This window comes from Parus major, chromosome 1, assembly GCF_001522545.3.
Source record: "Parus major isolate Abel chromosome 1, Parus_major1.1, whole genome shotgun sequence".
Classification (NCBI taxonomy): Eukaryota; Metazoa; Chordata; class Aves; order Passeriformes; family Paridae; genus Parus; species Parus major.
This window is the reverse complement of record NC_031768.1, coordinates 34,373,712-34,388,463: the sequence shown is the minus strand read 5'-3', so window position 1 is coordinate 34,388,463 and position 14,752 is coordinate 34,373,712. Positions and strand designations below refer to the sequence as shown.

The 14,752-nt window shown below is 42.0% G+C and overlaps 1 protein-coding gene across 1 annotated transcript in view; it reads left to right on the top strand.

Annotated features, from left to right (window-relative positions):
• The first annotated feature begins 552 nt into the window (after positions 1–552).
• DHRSX (dehydrogenase/reductase X-linked) overlaps positions 553–14,752 on the top strand; it is a 202,580-nt gene continuing 188,380 nt past the window's right edge. Inside the window, exon 1 of the mRNA XM_033513822.1 lies at positions 553–982. The gene's annotated coding sequence lies outside the window, so the exon portion shown is untranslated. The remainder of the gene's footprint in view (positions 983–14,752) is intronic.

Genomic DNA, 14,752 nt, shown 5'->3' with positions numbered 1-14,752 from the left:
AGCGGCTGGGAGGGGAGGGAACACCTCGGCTGGGCGGAACACGCCGGCCGGCGCGGTCCCAGACTGCCGCGGCCGGGCTGCCCGCGCTGCCCGCGGCTCCCACTGCCCCCGCAAGCTCCCCCTGGGGCCGGGGGCGGCGTTGCCCGCCGCGTCCCGCCCGCAACTTTCCCTCCCCCGTGGATGGCTTTCGTCGGAGACCTGCAGGGCAGCCGGGCGCTTGACACCTGTCCCCCATGGGCTGCCCCCGCGCCTAAGTTTGCCGGCGCCCGGCCCCACTCCGCCGCCGCCGCAGGGCGGGCTTGAAGCCGCGGCGGGGCCGCGGTGCCCATGGCCGGGCGCCCCGCCGCACCGAGGTGTCCGTGCGCGCCGCCCCGTCCCGCCCGCCCCGGAGCCGCCGTGCCCGCCCGAGCGCCGCAGCGGGGGCGCTGAGCGAGGCAGCCCCCGGCTCTCCGCCACCGGCTCGGCGCCAGCCGCCGGTGCCCGCCGGGTCGCTGGCGGCGGCGGGGGCGGCGGCGGGGCCGCGGGATCCGTCCGCGCTCGCTGCCCCCGTGTAGTTCTCGAGTCGTCTGTCCTCGGCGGCGGTCCGCGGGTGACATGCAGTCCCTCATCTCTCCGGTGACCAAGGCTATCCTGGTGGCTTTGTTCATCTTCGCCATCCTGCTGATCCTCTACGTGATTCTGTGGTACATCTGCCGCGATGTGGATTGCGACCATGGGATCTGAGCGGCGCCGCGGGGCCAGGGCTTAGGAGCCGGGATTCACCCCGCGGGGCCGGGAGCGGCAGCGGGAGCCCCTCCGGGCGGCAGCCGCCGCCACCGCGGCCGAGCAGGGGAACAGAAGGGGAAGGAAAGAAAAGAGGAAAAAAAGAAAAAAAAAAAAACCAAAACAAAAATCGAGAGAAGGACCGAGCCGAAAGAGCCCGGAGGACAACCGCGATCAAGAAACCAACCTGAGCTTGACCTTCAGAGACCAGGGTGACCCGGTGAGTCTCCGCTCTCCGCGGCGCGGGGGATGCGCGGGTGCGGCGGGGCTGCCTCCCTCCCTCCCGTTCCGCTCCCCTCCCCTGGCACACACACGCACACAAACACACACACACACTCGCACACGCACGCACATGGATGTGGCACAGCCGCTCCATACACACGCCGCGTACACACACACCAGTGGATGTGCGTGCCTGAGCGCCTGCTGCACGCAGGCATGCGTGTCCCTTGGGGACAAGCAGAACCCGTCCTGCTGGCCGGGATAAACTGTACCTGCCCCCGTCCCCGTGTCCCCCCGCTTTAAATTTTTCGAGGTGACAAGGCTGAAAAGGCAGCGCGCCCGCGGGAGCGGCCGGGCGCGGGTGCGGGTGCCGGAGAGCGGCGGCCGCGCTGCCTTTGCGGCCCCACATTGGTATGCAGGCGGTGGCTGCGCCGCCAGGCAGACCTAAAAGGTGAGCCCAGGGAATGGGGGAAAGTCAATGCTTCATCAGTCCAGGGACAAATCGGGAAGTTACAGAAAATGAAGGGAGGATGTCAGGTATCCGGCCGCTGCCAGCAGGCAGACTTCGGGGAGGGGATATAAAGCAGGATGAGTTTCTCCTTTCTAGAGCCAGGGTGATGGAACGAAGTGGGGGAAATGACAGAAAAATGTGTATGGGAAGTTCTAGATGGTAGCGTTCCCTGTCTGGTCTCACTGACACTGCATTTCCTACGTGCTACTCTCATTAAAAGGGTTAACACTCAACGGTTTAGCCCATGCTCAAGCTGGGGCTAACATTTCAAAAAATGTTGATAAAAAGTAAACAGTTGATGAACATGTACGTACTGGCTGTGCTGGGACACGAGGGGACGTATCCTGCACAGCTGTTTTCCCACCTGAGAGAATTTGTTGTTGGCGATTTCTGCTCTTACTGATCGGTTGTATTGAATACCCTGTGCTGAAGAGGAGAGACAACAACACATTGTGTTTAAAGAGGGAAAGACCTGCTGAAAGAAAAATGGTCCCAAACACTTGGGCTGTAACTGTTTGTGTCCTTGACAGGCAAGCTGTCAGGAATAGGAGCAAACTCCAGCTGCGTGTGTTATCCCTGGTGGGATGTATTCGGATGCCGCAGGGTGTGAGTGCGTGTACACGATGGGGAAGAGGAGAAGAATCAAATTCGTGTTTCAAGCGGGGGAACAGGGACCTAGTCAAGTGTAAAGTGTAATAGTGTGATTTGGGGTGATTTGGCATTGAGTACTGGTGACAGAGCTAACCTTTGCAACACGGGTCTGTAAATGAAGGAAACAGTTCGGGAAGCGATTCTCTTGCCATTTTGGTTTGTGCTTCTGCCCAGACTGTATTTTGAAGGGTTTTTGACCTGATTAGTTGATCAGACATGACATTACCGTTAACACACGCTACTAATGTGATTATAACAGCAGTGACATCAATGTTTCCTTGCCCTGCAACTACAGTAGCAATGCATTTGTTTACTTCCCCCATGCACGCTCTGAAATGTCTGTTACTCAACAGCTCTGAACAGCAAGGGAAGAGGGAGGAGGAGGAGGGGGAAACTTACAGACATTTAAAAATGGCTATAGCTCTGTTTCCCTTATGCATGTAATGATGTGGAAATAAAACAACCTCCAAGTCCTCTTCATCTTTTTTGGGTTTTTTTTGTTTGTTTGTTTGTTTGTTTTTCCTCAGTCTGTACACTTGTTTTTACCTAAGTGGCAAAAACCTCTTCACACTTTGACATGTCAGGTTGTGTCACATGTTCCTTTCTGAATTAACAGCAGGGCACACCTTCTGCCCCTCTCCCAGCTGCCAGGAGCTAGCAGGTGAGACAGTTCTAGAGGCTTTGCCATTTAGTGTTAATTATTTCACAGTAAACCAAACTGTTATTTATAGATCTGGATGAAATGTGGCAAATTAATGTGTTTTTCAGAAAACTTTAAATATCAAGAGATATGTATGTGTGTGATTAAATATCTGAAGTGTTGATATGACCAAACATATTTTGTACTACCCATCATAACTGATGTTAATCAACTTAATTGTAGAAGCCATGAAACAGTCCCTTCAGTTATTGTCTGATCACTAGTTTTTTCCAGCTGGCTAATTATTATTTTAAGCATATTGTTTTTAGGAGACAAGATGTAGAAAATTGTTTTTTAATACCTGGTTTTATTCTAAATAAGTTGAATATATATGTTTTTATATATAAATATTCATATCAGATTTGTGTACAGTCAAATTGGTATTTTCCAGCCTAACAGAACTGAAACATAAGCAGAGCAATGATTAGCAGTATTGAATTTGATCTGTAGTTGTAGTCACAGATGTGCCGGCTTTGGTTCGATACTGTGTGTGTTCATTATCATGTATCAGCAAACGTGAAACCCTAAAGATCTGAAACACACCTTTTCCTTTTTGCTGTGACACCTCATAGAAGGGAATGATATCCTGGCCTTGCTCAGCTGTGTGCGGAATGTTGCAGTCGGTTTTGACGGAGCCAGAAATATATTGGCAGATTAGCACGTGGGTTTGTAACAGCGTGATGTTACTAAAGTTGAGAGAGATATTAAAACTTTGAAAAGGGTAGAATTGATTACAGTGGAATACCTAGAGACCTTATTTTTGTAATTATTTACTTGTTTGCTCAAAAGTTTGGTGTTGAATTTATTTCTATTTGGTGTTTGTTCTCGTGCCCCAGCTCAACAATTTTCACCATCTTGCTCTCTCTTCATGTATGGTAGTGTTTCAAAGGTGAACCCTGAAATATCACCTGTTACTGAGATGCAGTGCATCAGGCAGATATAGAACACCTCTCAATATTTTTTGCAATAAGACACTTTGTAACATCATGAGTAGAGCTTTTGTTTAAGGCAAAGACAACTTGTTATTGTGTTTCTACTTGAGCCAAGAGAAATTTCTTACAATATTGCAAAAATTAGTAATTTCATGGTCTGAAAGTATGTTTTTAGTCCAAGAGCTACTTAATAGGCTGTTCAAAAATTGTGTTAAATGATATTTCAAATCTTTGCCTTTTTTGTGTGGAAAAAGACTGTGAAGTTACCGCTGCTTCATCAGCAGAAGTGTAATGAATTTTATGGATTAATTCCTACTGCAAGGTAGCATGCTACAGCGTGGTCCTTGCAATCTTGTCACATCAGACTTAAACATGCAGTTTGTTTCTGGATAAGTCATTCTTTACTCCACTCCTGGCCAGGCAAATTCCCCGCAGATTTATTAAATATTTTCTGTAAGTCGCATGTAAGAAGAGTAACTGGGCAATAAAAATCACAGATTTTCTTATTTTCTGTTTTCTTCCATATAAAATGGATTAATAAAAATCAGTATCTTCATGGTATGTCCTTTGTGCATATTATACCATTTCCCTAAAACAGGCTTAAAATGAGCATTGAAGATGATTCCAGCATAGGAGGGTCTCTGCAGAGATGAAAGGTTAGCCGAGGGCCTGGGATGGACAGTGCTGCATCCTCAAGATGTCCTTGTGTCATACGAGTGCTCAGCTGTACTTTTTCCCCTCCAGGTGAGTGTAAAGCAGAGAGCCTTCAAGCTACTGTAAGGCAGGACATGTAGATCTGCCCTATGCAGCTCCAGCCCCATTTGTTGGAGTGCCCAGTCTAGGATTACTAGGTTTTCTACTGCTGCTCTAAGTAAGGTGATGATTTTGTGGTTGTTCCTCACAGTCTTAAAATCTGTGAGCCTTAGATTATTGGTAATGTGACAAGCACTTGGCCCAATTTGTGTGTTTATAAACAGCTTGGAGGTGGGATGGTTGGGATTAATTAATTAATTAATTAATTGTACAATTGATGCAATAATTCCAACACTTGAAACTGGCAAGGCCCTTTAAATGACAAATTTGGGGGCAGTATCAGGGAATGCAGTGTCGCTGTAGCAAGTGTATTAAACCTGCAGCCTGAGCAGGCCATATCTTGCTTCTTGCTCTGCTAGGATAAGTCTTGCATCGGTAATGTTAGTACAAACTCTAAGTAAGGAGTTAAGGAGTTATTGAAAAGGTGGAGTAAGGGAGCCACGAAAAGCAGGCACATTCGCTCTTCACCTGAAGATCCATCTCTGCTCTGGATGCGATGTGCCATTAGATTCTCGCCTGGCTGCTCCCTCCCTGCTGCATGGCACCGCATCAGGGCTGCAACTGGACATTCAAACACACAGGAAAGTTGCATTTCTCAATGGATGACTTTTCCCCCAGTTTTTCTTTGATGCATGTGTATTTTCTCCTTTTCCTTCTTAGCATTAATCCTCCAAACTGTGCCTTAGTGCATAATGCGGTTTGTAGACAAACTGCACAAATTGATTTTCCTGAATTGGGCTGACCAAATGATGAGTGTATTGGAAAGCAGCACACACTTGTCTATTTGTTGTTCTACATCAAGCTAGTTTTTTGGGGTTTTTTTATGAAATATCCTAATATCTATTAAAATAACTTTTAAAAAAATTGTGGGTTAAATATGCATTGCTGGTATGGTTCATGCAGTTGCATAGCAGCATCTGCTCTTGTTAAAGGCATTCTGATAACTTTTAAAATTTTACCCAAGTGAGAAAATGTGAGCTTTAGCTTGGAGGGGCTGGCAATACTGTGTGCCGTTGAGAATTGCATTCTTATTTTGAACGTTTTGATATATTACTTTGGAATACTAAAGATATTTACTAAAGATATTTACTAAAAATAAAGTCATTAAATCATACGTAAAGGATACCAGTAAGGTGACATTCAGAGTTTCATTGAAGAGTGTTTGAATGTGGATTATGGTTGCAAAAAAGATATGGAGGAAGTTGCCTGTGACTGATAAAGACAAGGGATTGGGAAAATAAAGAAGAATGCTATATCAAGACAGTAGAAGAGACACTTCAGTGTGTTCAAATTTTAAAAAGTGGAGCTAATGTGAAGTAAAGTGAGAAGCTCAGAGCGCAAAAATTGCCACTTTTCTGTACAGAAACTGTATGTATATATAAGTATACATACATACATATGCCTCTGTGTATATATATACACATTTTCACAGTCTATGTCATTGAATTAGAAATTTGCAACTCTAGAGCAAGCTGAGAATCTTTACATGAATGATTTTTTTCCTTTTTCCTTGAAACCTGATGCTGCTAATGCCCAGTAGGAATTTACTTGAAAACCAGATAGTGTTGCAGATTCTTTCTCAAGGAGTCAATGATCAAACACGAGTGATGTTGAATATTGGGGTTATAAATGAATAATTTTATAAAGGAAATGCTAATGCTCTGTTCACTTTGGAAAAGAATAATTCAGATTATGTGGGCTGGAAGAAATACATTAGTAACAAATAGATTTCATGTCTTGTGTTTTCCATTGACCTCAAAGAGACAAAGTTGCTACTTACCAGGGAAAAAATCCCATTACGTAATTAACCTATGACCAAAAGCTATATGTGAAAAAAGACCGTCTCAGAAAGAAGATAGTAGAACTGTAATATTTTAGTTCAAGCCAGTAATAGCCAACATCTTCTTGCAAAAGTATAAATGTAGAACTCTTTGATGTAATACATCTTCTGTTTTTATGTTCTTAAGTGCAAAGGATGAAAGAATCCTCCTGAAATTATGAGTGCTAAAACTTATTCACAGTGAAACCTGCTGCAGGATTATGATGCTTTTTGGGTATTACGGTATTTTATGTAACATCTGAGTTAGAAAATGTTTTGGTTTGCATGAAATACAGCAATGTACTACTAAGGGCTAAGGGAAAAAAATGTGCCTTTTCTAGCCTCTTCTGTATTTATTGCATATTGGGGTAAAGCTGAACTCATGGACAAAATTTTATTTGGTATTCAGTATTCATTTCAGTGGTGAGATGTGAGTGCTGTGAACCTATTAGAGGAATACCCAGCAAAGCCAGCGTGATACCTACAGAAAAATTAAACAAGGTCTTCATTAAGTTGTGCTCTTCACAGACACTAAGTGTGACATAGTTAGGTAACCTGCAGTGCATGTTTCTTATATAGCTCTTATGATTAATGCACTCCTGAACACACTATCACCACCTCTCTTGTGAGATATGTGTATATAAATGGGTTTAAAAATGAGTTTACCACCAATCTCCATTCTAATGACTTGTTTTTATTTTCTACTGCAACACCATTCTGACATGCTTAAGAGGGACGATAACTGAGTGGGAGTTTAATGAAGCCTCAGTATCAGTCAAGATAAAAGGAAGACACTGAGCACACAGAAGAACATCGGTATATGATTGTAGTGACTGATACAGTATAATTCAACTTGGCTGCAGTGACCATGAAACAGTGAAGTTTAAGATCCTTAGGTCAATGAGGAGGGAGCACGGCAAGCTCGCTGCCTTGCTTGTCAGGAGGGCTGACCTTGGCCTCCTCAGTGATCTGCTAGGTAGAGTGCTGTGGGATGAAGCCCTGGAGGGAAGAGGGGCCCAAAAAAACTGGCTGATAATCAAGGATTCCTGCTTCCAGGACCAAGAACAATGTATGCCAAAAAAGAAGTCAGGCAAAAATGCCAGGCAGCCTATGTGTGAATGAGCAGGGAGCCCCTGGACAAACTCAGACACAAAAAGGGAGCCTACAGAGGATGGAAGCAAGGAACACAGTGAGATTGTCCAAGCAGCCAGGGATATGATTAGGTAAGATAAAGCCCTGATAGAATTAAATCTGGATGGGGACATCAAGGGCAACAAAAAAACCTTCTATAGGTGTGTGGGTTATAAAAGGAAGGCTATGGAATATGTGGCTCCTCTCCAGAAGGTGGTTTCCCAGGACATGGAGAAGACTGAGAGCTCTGAAACGTTTTGTTAGGTGCATGAGTCAGCAATGTGCGCATATCCTTCCTTCCTCTGGACGCTTCCTTTTTGTGTTTGCATTTGCTCACAGTCTCCTTCTGCTAGACCAGATTGCACAAAACCCCATCCAGCCTTGCCTTGAATACTTCAAGGAATGTGGTATCCACAATTTTTCTTGACAAGCAGTTGCAGTCTTTTGACCATCCTCAAAATAAAGAATTTATTCCTAAAATCTAATCTAAACTTTTCAAAATCTAAACCTCTTGCAGTTTGAAGCCATTTCCCCTTTTTCTATCACTGCATGCCCTCATAAAAAGTCCTTATCCAGCTTTTTTGTAGCCTCCTTTAGGTATGGGAAAACTGCTATAAACTCTCCCCAGAGCCTTCTCTTCTCCAGGCTGAAAGGCCCATCTCTCAGTCTGTTATAGCAGAGGTGATATGCTCCCTTTCCCCTGATCATTCCTGTGTCCCTCCTATGTACCTGTTCCAACAGGTCCATGTCTCTTCTGCACTGAAGCCTCCAGAGCTGGAGTTGAGTAGTCCTCATCCTTGGAGGTTTTTAAGACCTCTTGAGCAACATGGTCTGACCTCAAAACTGGCCCTACTTTCTGAGACCTTCTGAGGTACCTTCCAACTTGAACTATCCTAGGATTATATGATCCCATCAAGCATGTATTCTTCAGAGTCTTCTACAGGAACGAGCACTGGCTGGCTTGTTGCTGTGCACTCTTTCCTTAACTCTTAATATGTGCTATACAGGTAAACCGAAAGGATAGAGGCACACAACTGGGACTGGGGCTGAGTGGGAATCTGTTCCCAGTAGTCCTAATCATCCTTACATTTTACATTTAGAGTTCCTATACAATACTCCTGGATATGGTGAGGTGTGGAGCTGCAGTGGTGCCTGTCAGAATCATCACTGTGCTCATACATGGAGGATGAAGCCTTCACAGATCTTAGTGGCCTGAAGGTTGAAGACAAAAATTGCAATATACTTATAGCCTGTTTAATTCTTAGACCTCTGTGGGGACTCCAGCATATTTCTAGGAACTGGAAATTAATTCAGTTACATGGCTCTGACTATAATATAATCATGCTGGGCATACTCTAGTGTAGTGTAATTTTTTCTGTAATCTGGTACAGTTTTTATTTTTATGTTTGTCTTCAGCTGTACAAAGTCTGTTATATTAACTGTCATGGCTGTATGGGTAGTTGGTACAGTAGGGTTTTCAGGTACTGCCTGGCTTAAATGTCAACTGTGGCTTTGAAGAAAAAGGCAACCTCATAGGAATGGCATGCTTCAACACCAAACCTGTCATCTCATACCTGGGTTACTCACAGCTTATATTCAGGCAGAAAGCAGATTACTAACAAGGGAAAAAGGCACTTAATGCAAAAGGCCACCGTACCGTTCCCTCCCAGGTAGAAAAAGCCTTTTCCTCAGTGCTCAGAGCTCTGCTGCGGTACCTGCCTGCCTGTCTGGATGCTGGGCAGACTCAGAGGAGAGCAGGGAAGATGCACAGGGTGATAGTGGGTCCCCTTTATTATCACATTTCATTATACACCAAAGTGTAATCCAAATTTACAAGATGGAGCTATCAAGAGTAATTATTTTCAGTGCAAATTCAAGATAAATGAGAGCTGCACTGCATCTGTTGTCAGGGGTTTAAACAGTTATTCTCTCATGTTAGTATACAGGCTCACTTCCACCCCCCACCTTATTAAACACATGAAAAGACACATTTTTATACCTCAGCTGTTTTTTGTTATTTTTTTTTTCACTTGGAGATGTATCAAAAGTGATGAAAACATTTTGAGCCTAGGAAAAAACTTACATATTTGAATGCATAAACTGCTATTTTTGATAATTCTGAAGTGATGTTGTTTTTTTTTCTCATGTGGGCTTGCAAGCCTGGAGAGATTTTAAATTAAAAGTGGAAGAGAAAACTTGCTTTTTACTTGAGTTCATGAAAGCTCTCTTAGTTCTAAAACTAAATTATGTATGAATCAGTAAGGTCCTGTATTGTCTATTAAATTCACATGACAATTCCCTTTTTAAAATTTTACACAGTATTCAGGTGAATAGATAGTATATGTAATCTATTTATTTCAGGCTTCTATGAATCTGCTGCTGACTTTAGGAATTACATGTTTTGATTGTTCCTGTCCCATGAACAGGACATTGACACCAAATTAATTTAGTTTGAGTCTGTGTGTTGGAAGTGCTGTGAATTCCAAGGATAAACGTGTGATGGTATTGTGAAATAATATTATCTTTATTATCAGCCAAGGGTTTCTCCTCTTGCTTTTGGGTACACAAACAAGGTCAGCTAGAAGGAGGGTGGAGCACAACAGATGAAGCCGGGGCTGACTTGGAAGACACTGCATCCACTATTGTGAGTCATTCTCTTTTAACAACGAAGGTAAAATCCTATGGGCATGTGGGATGATACATAAAGGAAGGCAGAATTTTGCTTGCTGTGGGGGAGCTGTTCATTTGTTACAAACATTCAGCTGACTTCAGTGGAGTGGTGCCAATTTCTGTTAGCACAGGCCTTGGTTCTGAGGATACATAGATGCATCAATAAACAGTTGGAGTTCTTCTTCAGGCTGCAGAAAGAAGCAGCCAAGTAAGTGATGCAGCTCTGATGACATCCAGCCACCTTTGTCGCTCTTCAGCCTGTGTAACCAAGTACCTCTTTTTGAGCTGGTTTGGCAATGATCGATGTAATACACAGAACTTAAAGCTAGTAACATCTATTAATGTGTAATGTGTGTTCTATACAAAAGGCTGCTAAATTAAAAGGCAAGCTGTTACCTCATGAAATAGAAATGTTCATGAGACATGGATGGAAAATATAGCTATGTAATATGTGCCTTTGGTTCAGCAGATTTCATGCAAGAAAGTGAAAGAATGCTGAGAACCTCTGTAGTAACCAAAATGGAGTCATTCTTGGATAAGCTTATGGATATTTTGCTACTCTTTTATGAATGTCAGCTAGGCAAACTAGACTTCTTATACACACTATGGTGCTCTGGATGACTAGAGAAATCAAATGGCTCTTGAAATTCAGCAAGGTTTACTGAAAGGCAGCATCCTGGATGGGATGTACCAGTGGTAGCTGTGCTTTATGGGATGGGAAAAGTTTTGCAGGACACCTCAGCAGTAGCTGGAAGAAAAGATTAATATACAGTATAGCATGGATGGATGGATGGATGGATGGATGGATGGATGTCAGGCAAATCCTCTGAGGAGTGGCAAACTCCAGGTACATTTCTCATGTGGAGAGGCACTTTGAAGACAGAAGAGCCTACCCTGACAGAGGCTGTCCAGTGTCTGGCGAGGACTGGAACTACAGGACATGCTGTATAGTGGCAGTCACTCTTTGATGCAGTCTTGAAAACAAGCTCAGATGCACAATACGATGTCTAGAGTGATGTGCCTTATCAAACAACATGATGTTGTGACCAGCATGAGCATGTAGCAATCTGTTTATTGGATATTTAATTAAATAACATTTTGGTCTATGTAGCAAAATGCATTTCTTAATTTGCCATTTTTAAGATAACTGTTTGAATTAAACTTGTGAATAACCTTTCTTTTACAGTCCTGTGATTCTTGTGCTGGAACTGTAACTTTATTTCCTTTTGACCTACATTTGTATGAGTAGAGCAGTTGCTTAAACTGTGAAATCCATTTATTTTTCTCTTACCATTTCAGTTAGTAGGTAGTTTCAGAACTCTTATATTGTAAGAGTGTCATGTTGCTTCTGTAACTGGCTGGATGGTGTCTACTGCTTGATTTCAGTTCCATCACAACCTCTTCATGCTTATCCTAACATGCAGCCCTATAGCCACCTACTAGCCTCATCCTCCTCCCACCAGAGCTGTTCTGCTAGAAACCTGTGCTGGATTTCCTTTCTCATGTGTAGGCAGCAGGTTTTGTGCCCTGATAGGGGACTGACTGAAAAATGCAAAATTATCATCACCTCTGAGCATCACAAGAGAGGAGAACAAGCACTTTCAAAGCAGAAAGTGACTACGCTTTTCTTTCCCTTGCTGTAATAGTAGCAGATGGCACTTCTGGACCAGAATAATTTTTCCTTTGAATAATGGCCCTTACTAAGGAAAGCTTAATTTTGACTTTGCCTATGCTAAAAAAGTTAATTTAAAAAAAAATTTAAACCCACATGTAAATCCTTCTATTTACCTGCATTTTGCTGATTTCTTTTTTACCTGCAAAATTATTATTGTTCCCTTTTTCAAAACATTCTGTGTAATATCTGTTACATTAAGGTTTGCACCAAGAGGATTTGTTATCAGGAATTTAAAGAGATGTTATAAAAAAGCACATATGTGCATGCATTTATTACCAGTGATGCTTGAATTGAAAGTGGTCACTTCATTTGCCTATTACTGCCAAACCCATCTTGATTTCCTTGTTTTGCTTAACTTTAGGTCACAGTATATTACAATTTGTTACACAGTTTCTGAGCTGGGTCACTGCCCCAGAAATAAAGGGTGAAACTACTTGATTTGCAAAAGCAGCTCCTGGAACTCCTGACAGTTTGAATTTCTGTAGCTTGTCATTACACTTATGCCAACAGGAGTGAGAATGGAAATAAACTCCTTAGCAAATTAAAGACACATCTGAATTAACTTTCTGGATGGGCTTTATCTCTGGTCAAGATGGTGGTCCACCCATGTCTGTCTCCATTTCTTCTCAGCACCTTGGGTAAAGTATTTCTCTTTCAAGAGAATTCTCGGCTTTTATATGTGGAATGCCCTAATTTTGTTGCTGAAGCACCATAGAAACTCTGTGGTGTTATAACCAACAATGAGATTTGGAAAGTCACTTGATTTTCACTTGACTTGAACTTGCTCAGCTTTTAGTTTTTTGAATGTGTGTATATCTATCTATGTCTGTCTGTCTGTCTGTCTGTCTGTCTGTATCTATCTATCTATCTATCTATCTATCTTTATATAAATTTCATAATTTGATATAAAATGCAAATGATAAAATCCTAATGTATAGTTTTATATTAAAAAGCAGTCTAAAGGCATATGTGCACAGAAACATAACTCAGGAAATCAGGAATAATTAAGGAGAGAAGAAAGGAAGAATTAGTTGTAGATTGTTTGTTAGGTTCATCTCTGAAATACAATATTCCTTTATTACTTAGTTAAGGACAAAATGAATAAATAAAAGTGAAGACTAAATAATATTTCTTCCATTAAGAAAGGTTTTCTGTCTCAGGGAGTTAACCAAAGCATAAAAGTAATTCTGTAAATATCTCACAAAAGGAAATTGCACTTTTGCACAGCAATATTGCAAGTTTTTTCTGTTTGAGGGTGGTTTATACCTTTTTAGCTGTGCAAGACCTACTGGAAAAAGCCTAGTCAATCGTAGAGAAAATTATTGATTTTTCTGTAAGTTTAAGTGCACTGGTGTGGAAACTATGGTCTTACACTTCTAAAATATTTTTCAAATGTAAACAGCAGTCGACTTTGACCAGCCTGCATTTGTGTTTGCTTAAGACCCAGCACCCTGGAGGCAGAAAACTGTAGCAGTAGGAATAATACAATATTCCTGTAAAAATAGAACAAAAACTGTAATAACAGAAATAACATCCAGCCTCTATACTGTAAATACAAAAACTACATACACCATGATGTCCAAACACTTTACAGAAAAGATGGGTGTTAGTCCCCCAGCTTTAAAGGAGAGGAAACTGGGGCTGAGGAGGTTGGAGGCACTTTCTTGAATTTGCTACTTGGACCATGGAAGAACTAGACTTATAAATTGACTCTCTGTTATCCCAGTCCAGTGAGCTGCCCTTGAAGCTGCTCTGAAATAAGATAATGATGTTGGTGATTACTGAGTTTTGATCTGAGAATGTAGTGGTAATGGATTGCATATCGTACACTATCATTTTATGCAATTTTCCAAACATTTATAAATAATTCAAACTTCAGTTTGGATGTGGCACATCAAAGTTTATCTTGTCACATCCCTTTGTTTTTTTGCATCAAAGGAACATTGGAGACAGTGCTGATATGTTATAGCCATTAAATAAAATGTGAGATTTTGAAATGAATGACATTTGAGTACCAGACTTTGGCTTATAATGGTAAAGTAAGAGCTTTGCTAATAAACCTGTTTAGAGCACTGCCATCCCAAGGAGTATATTGACACTGTAAACCTTTGCCATTTTAAAGAAAGACTAAAGGCTGTTTTTGATAAGATGAAAAAGGGTTGCTTGGTAGGGAGGGCAGGGTTCTTCACTGTGACCATTCCTCTTCAATAATATGTCATTATTTTAAACAACATATTATATATGTCAGCTTACACTGAAGTGGGAACTTCTGCTTTCAGCAAAAGGAAGCATCATCCTAGACTCCAACTGGAAAACCTAAGCAACGCTTTACTTCAGATTTTATTATATTACAGTCTAAACCTAGAAATGTTTGAAGATACCTTTGAACTTCAAGTTCTTTTGTTAAATATGGGAACAACAAATGATGTTGCTAGATGCTTGAAGTTGCATGAACAAACATATTTTGAAATGGATGTGGTAAAGACAAAGTCTAGAAACACCTAGAAAGGATTCAGAAAGTAGAACTGCCTAAGAAAGAACCCAACATAAGCAATGAGTGACCATGGTACATGGGTTAAAACCAACATGTTCCATGAAATGGAAACAAAATCCATCCACGTGATGACACCTAAACTACTGTTGGCTGTTTTAAACATGGATAGATGTGTTACAGGCAGGAATGCAGGAATTTTTTCTCTGGAAAGCATGTGAAGGAGGTAATGTAAAAGAAACCAACATGGAGAATGCATGGAGAATTAGTGGGTGAAAGTGCAATACCTCCTGTGACTGGAGATCTGGAAGTAATGAAGTTTCAATCAATCGTTTATAAGGCTCGCTAGGAGAGAAGTGCCATTTTCAGTGAAAG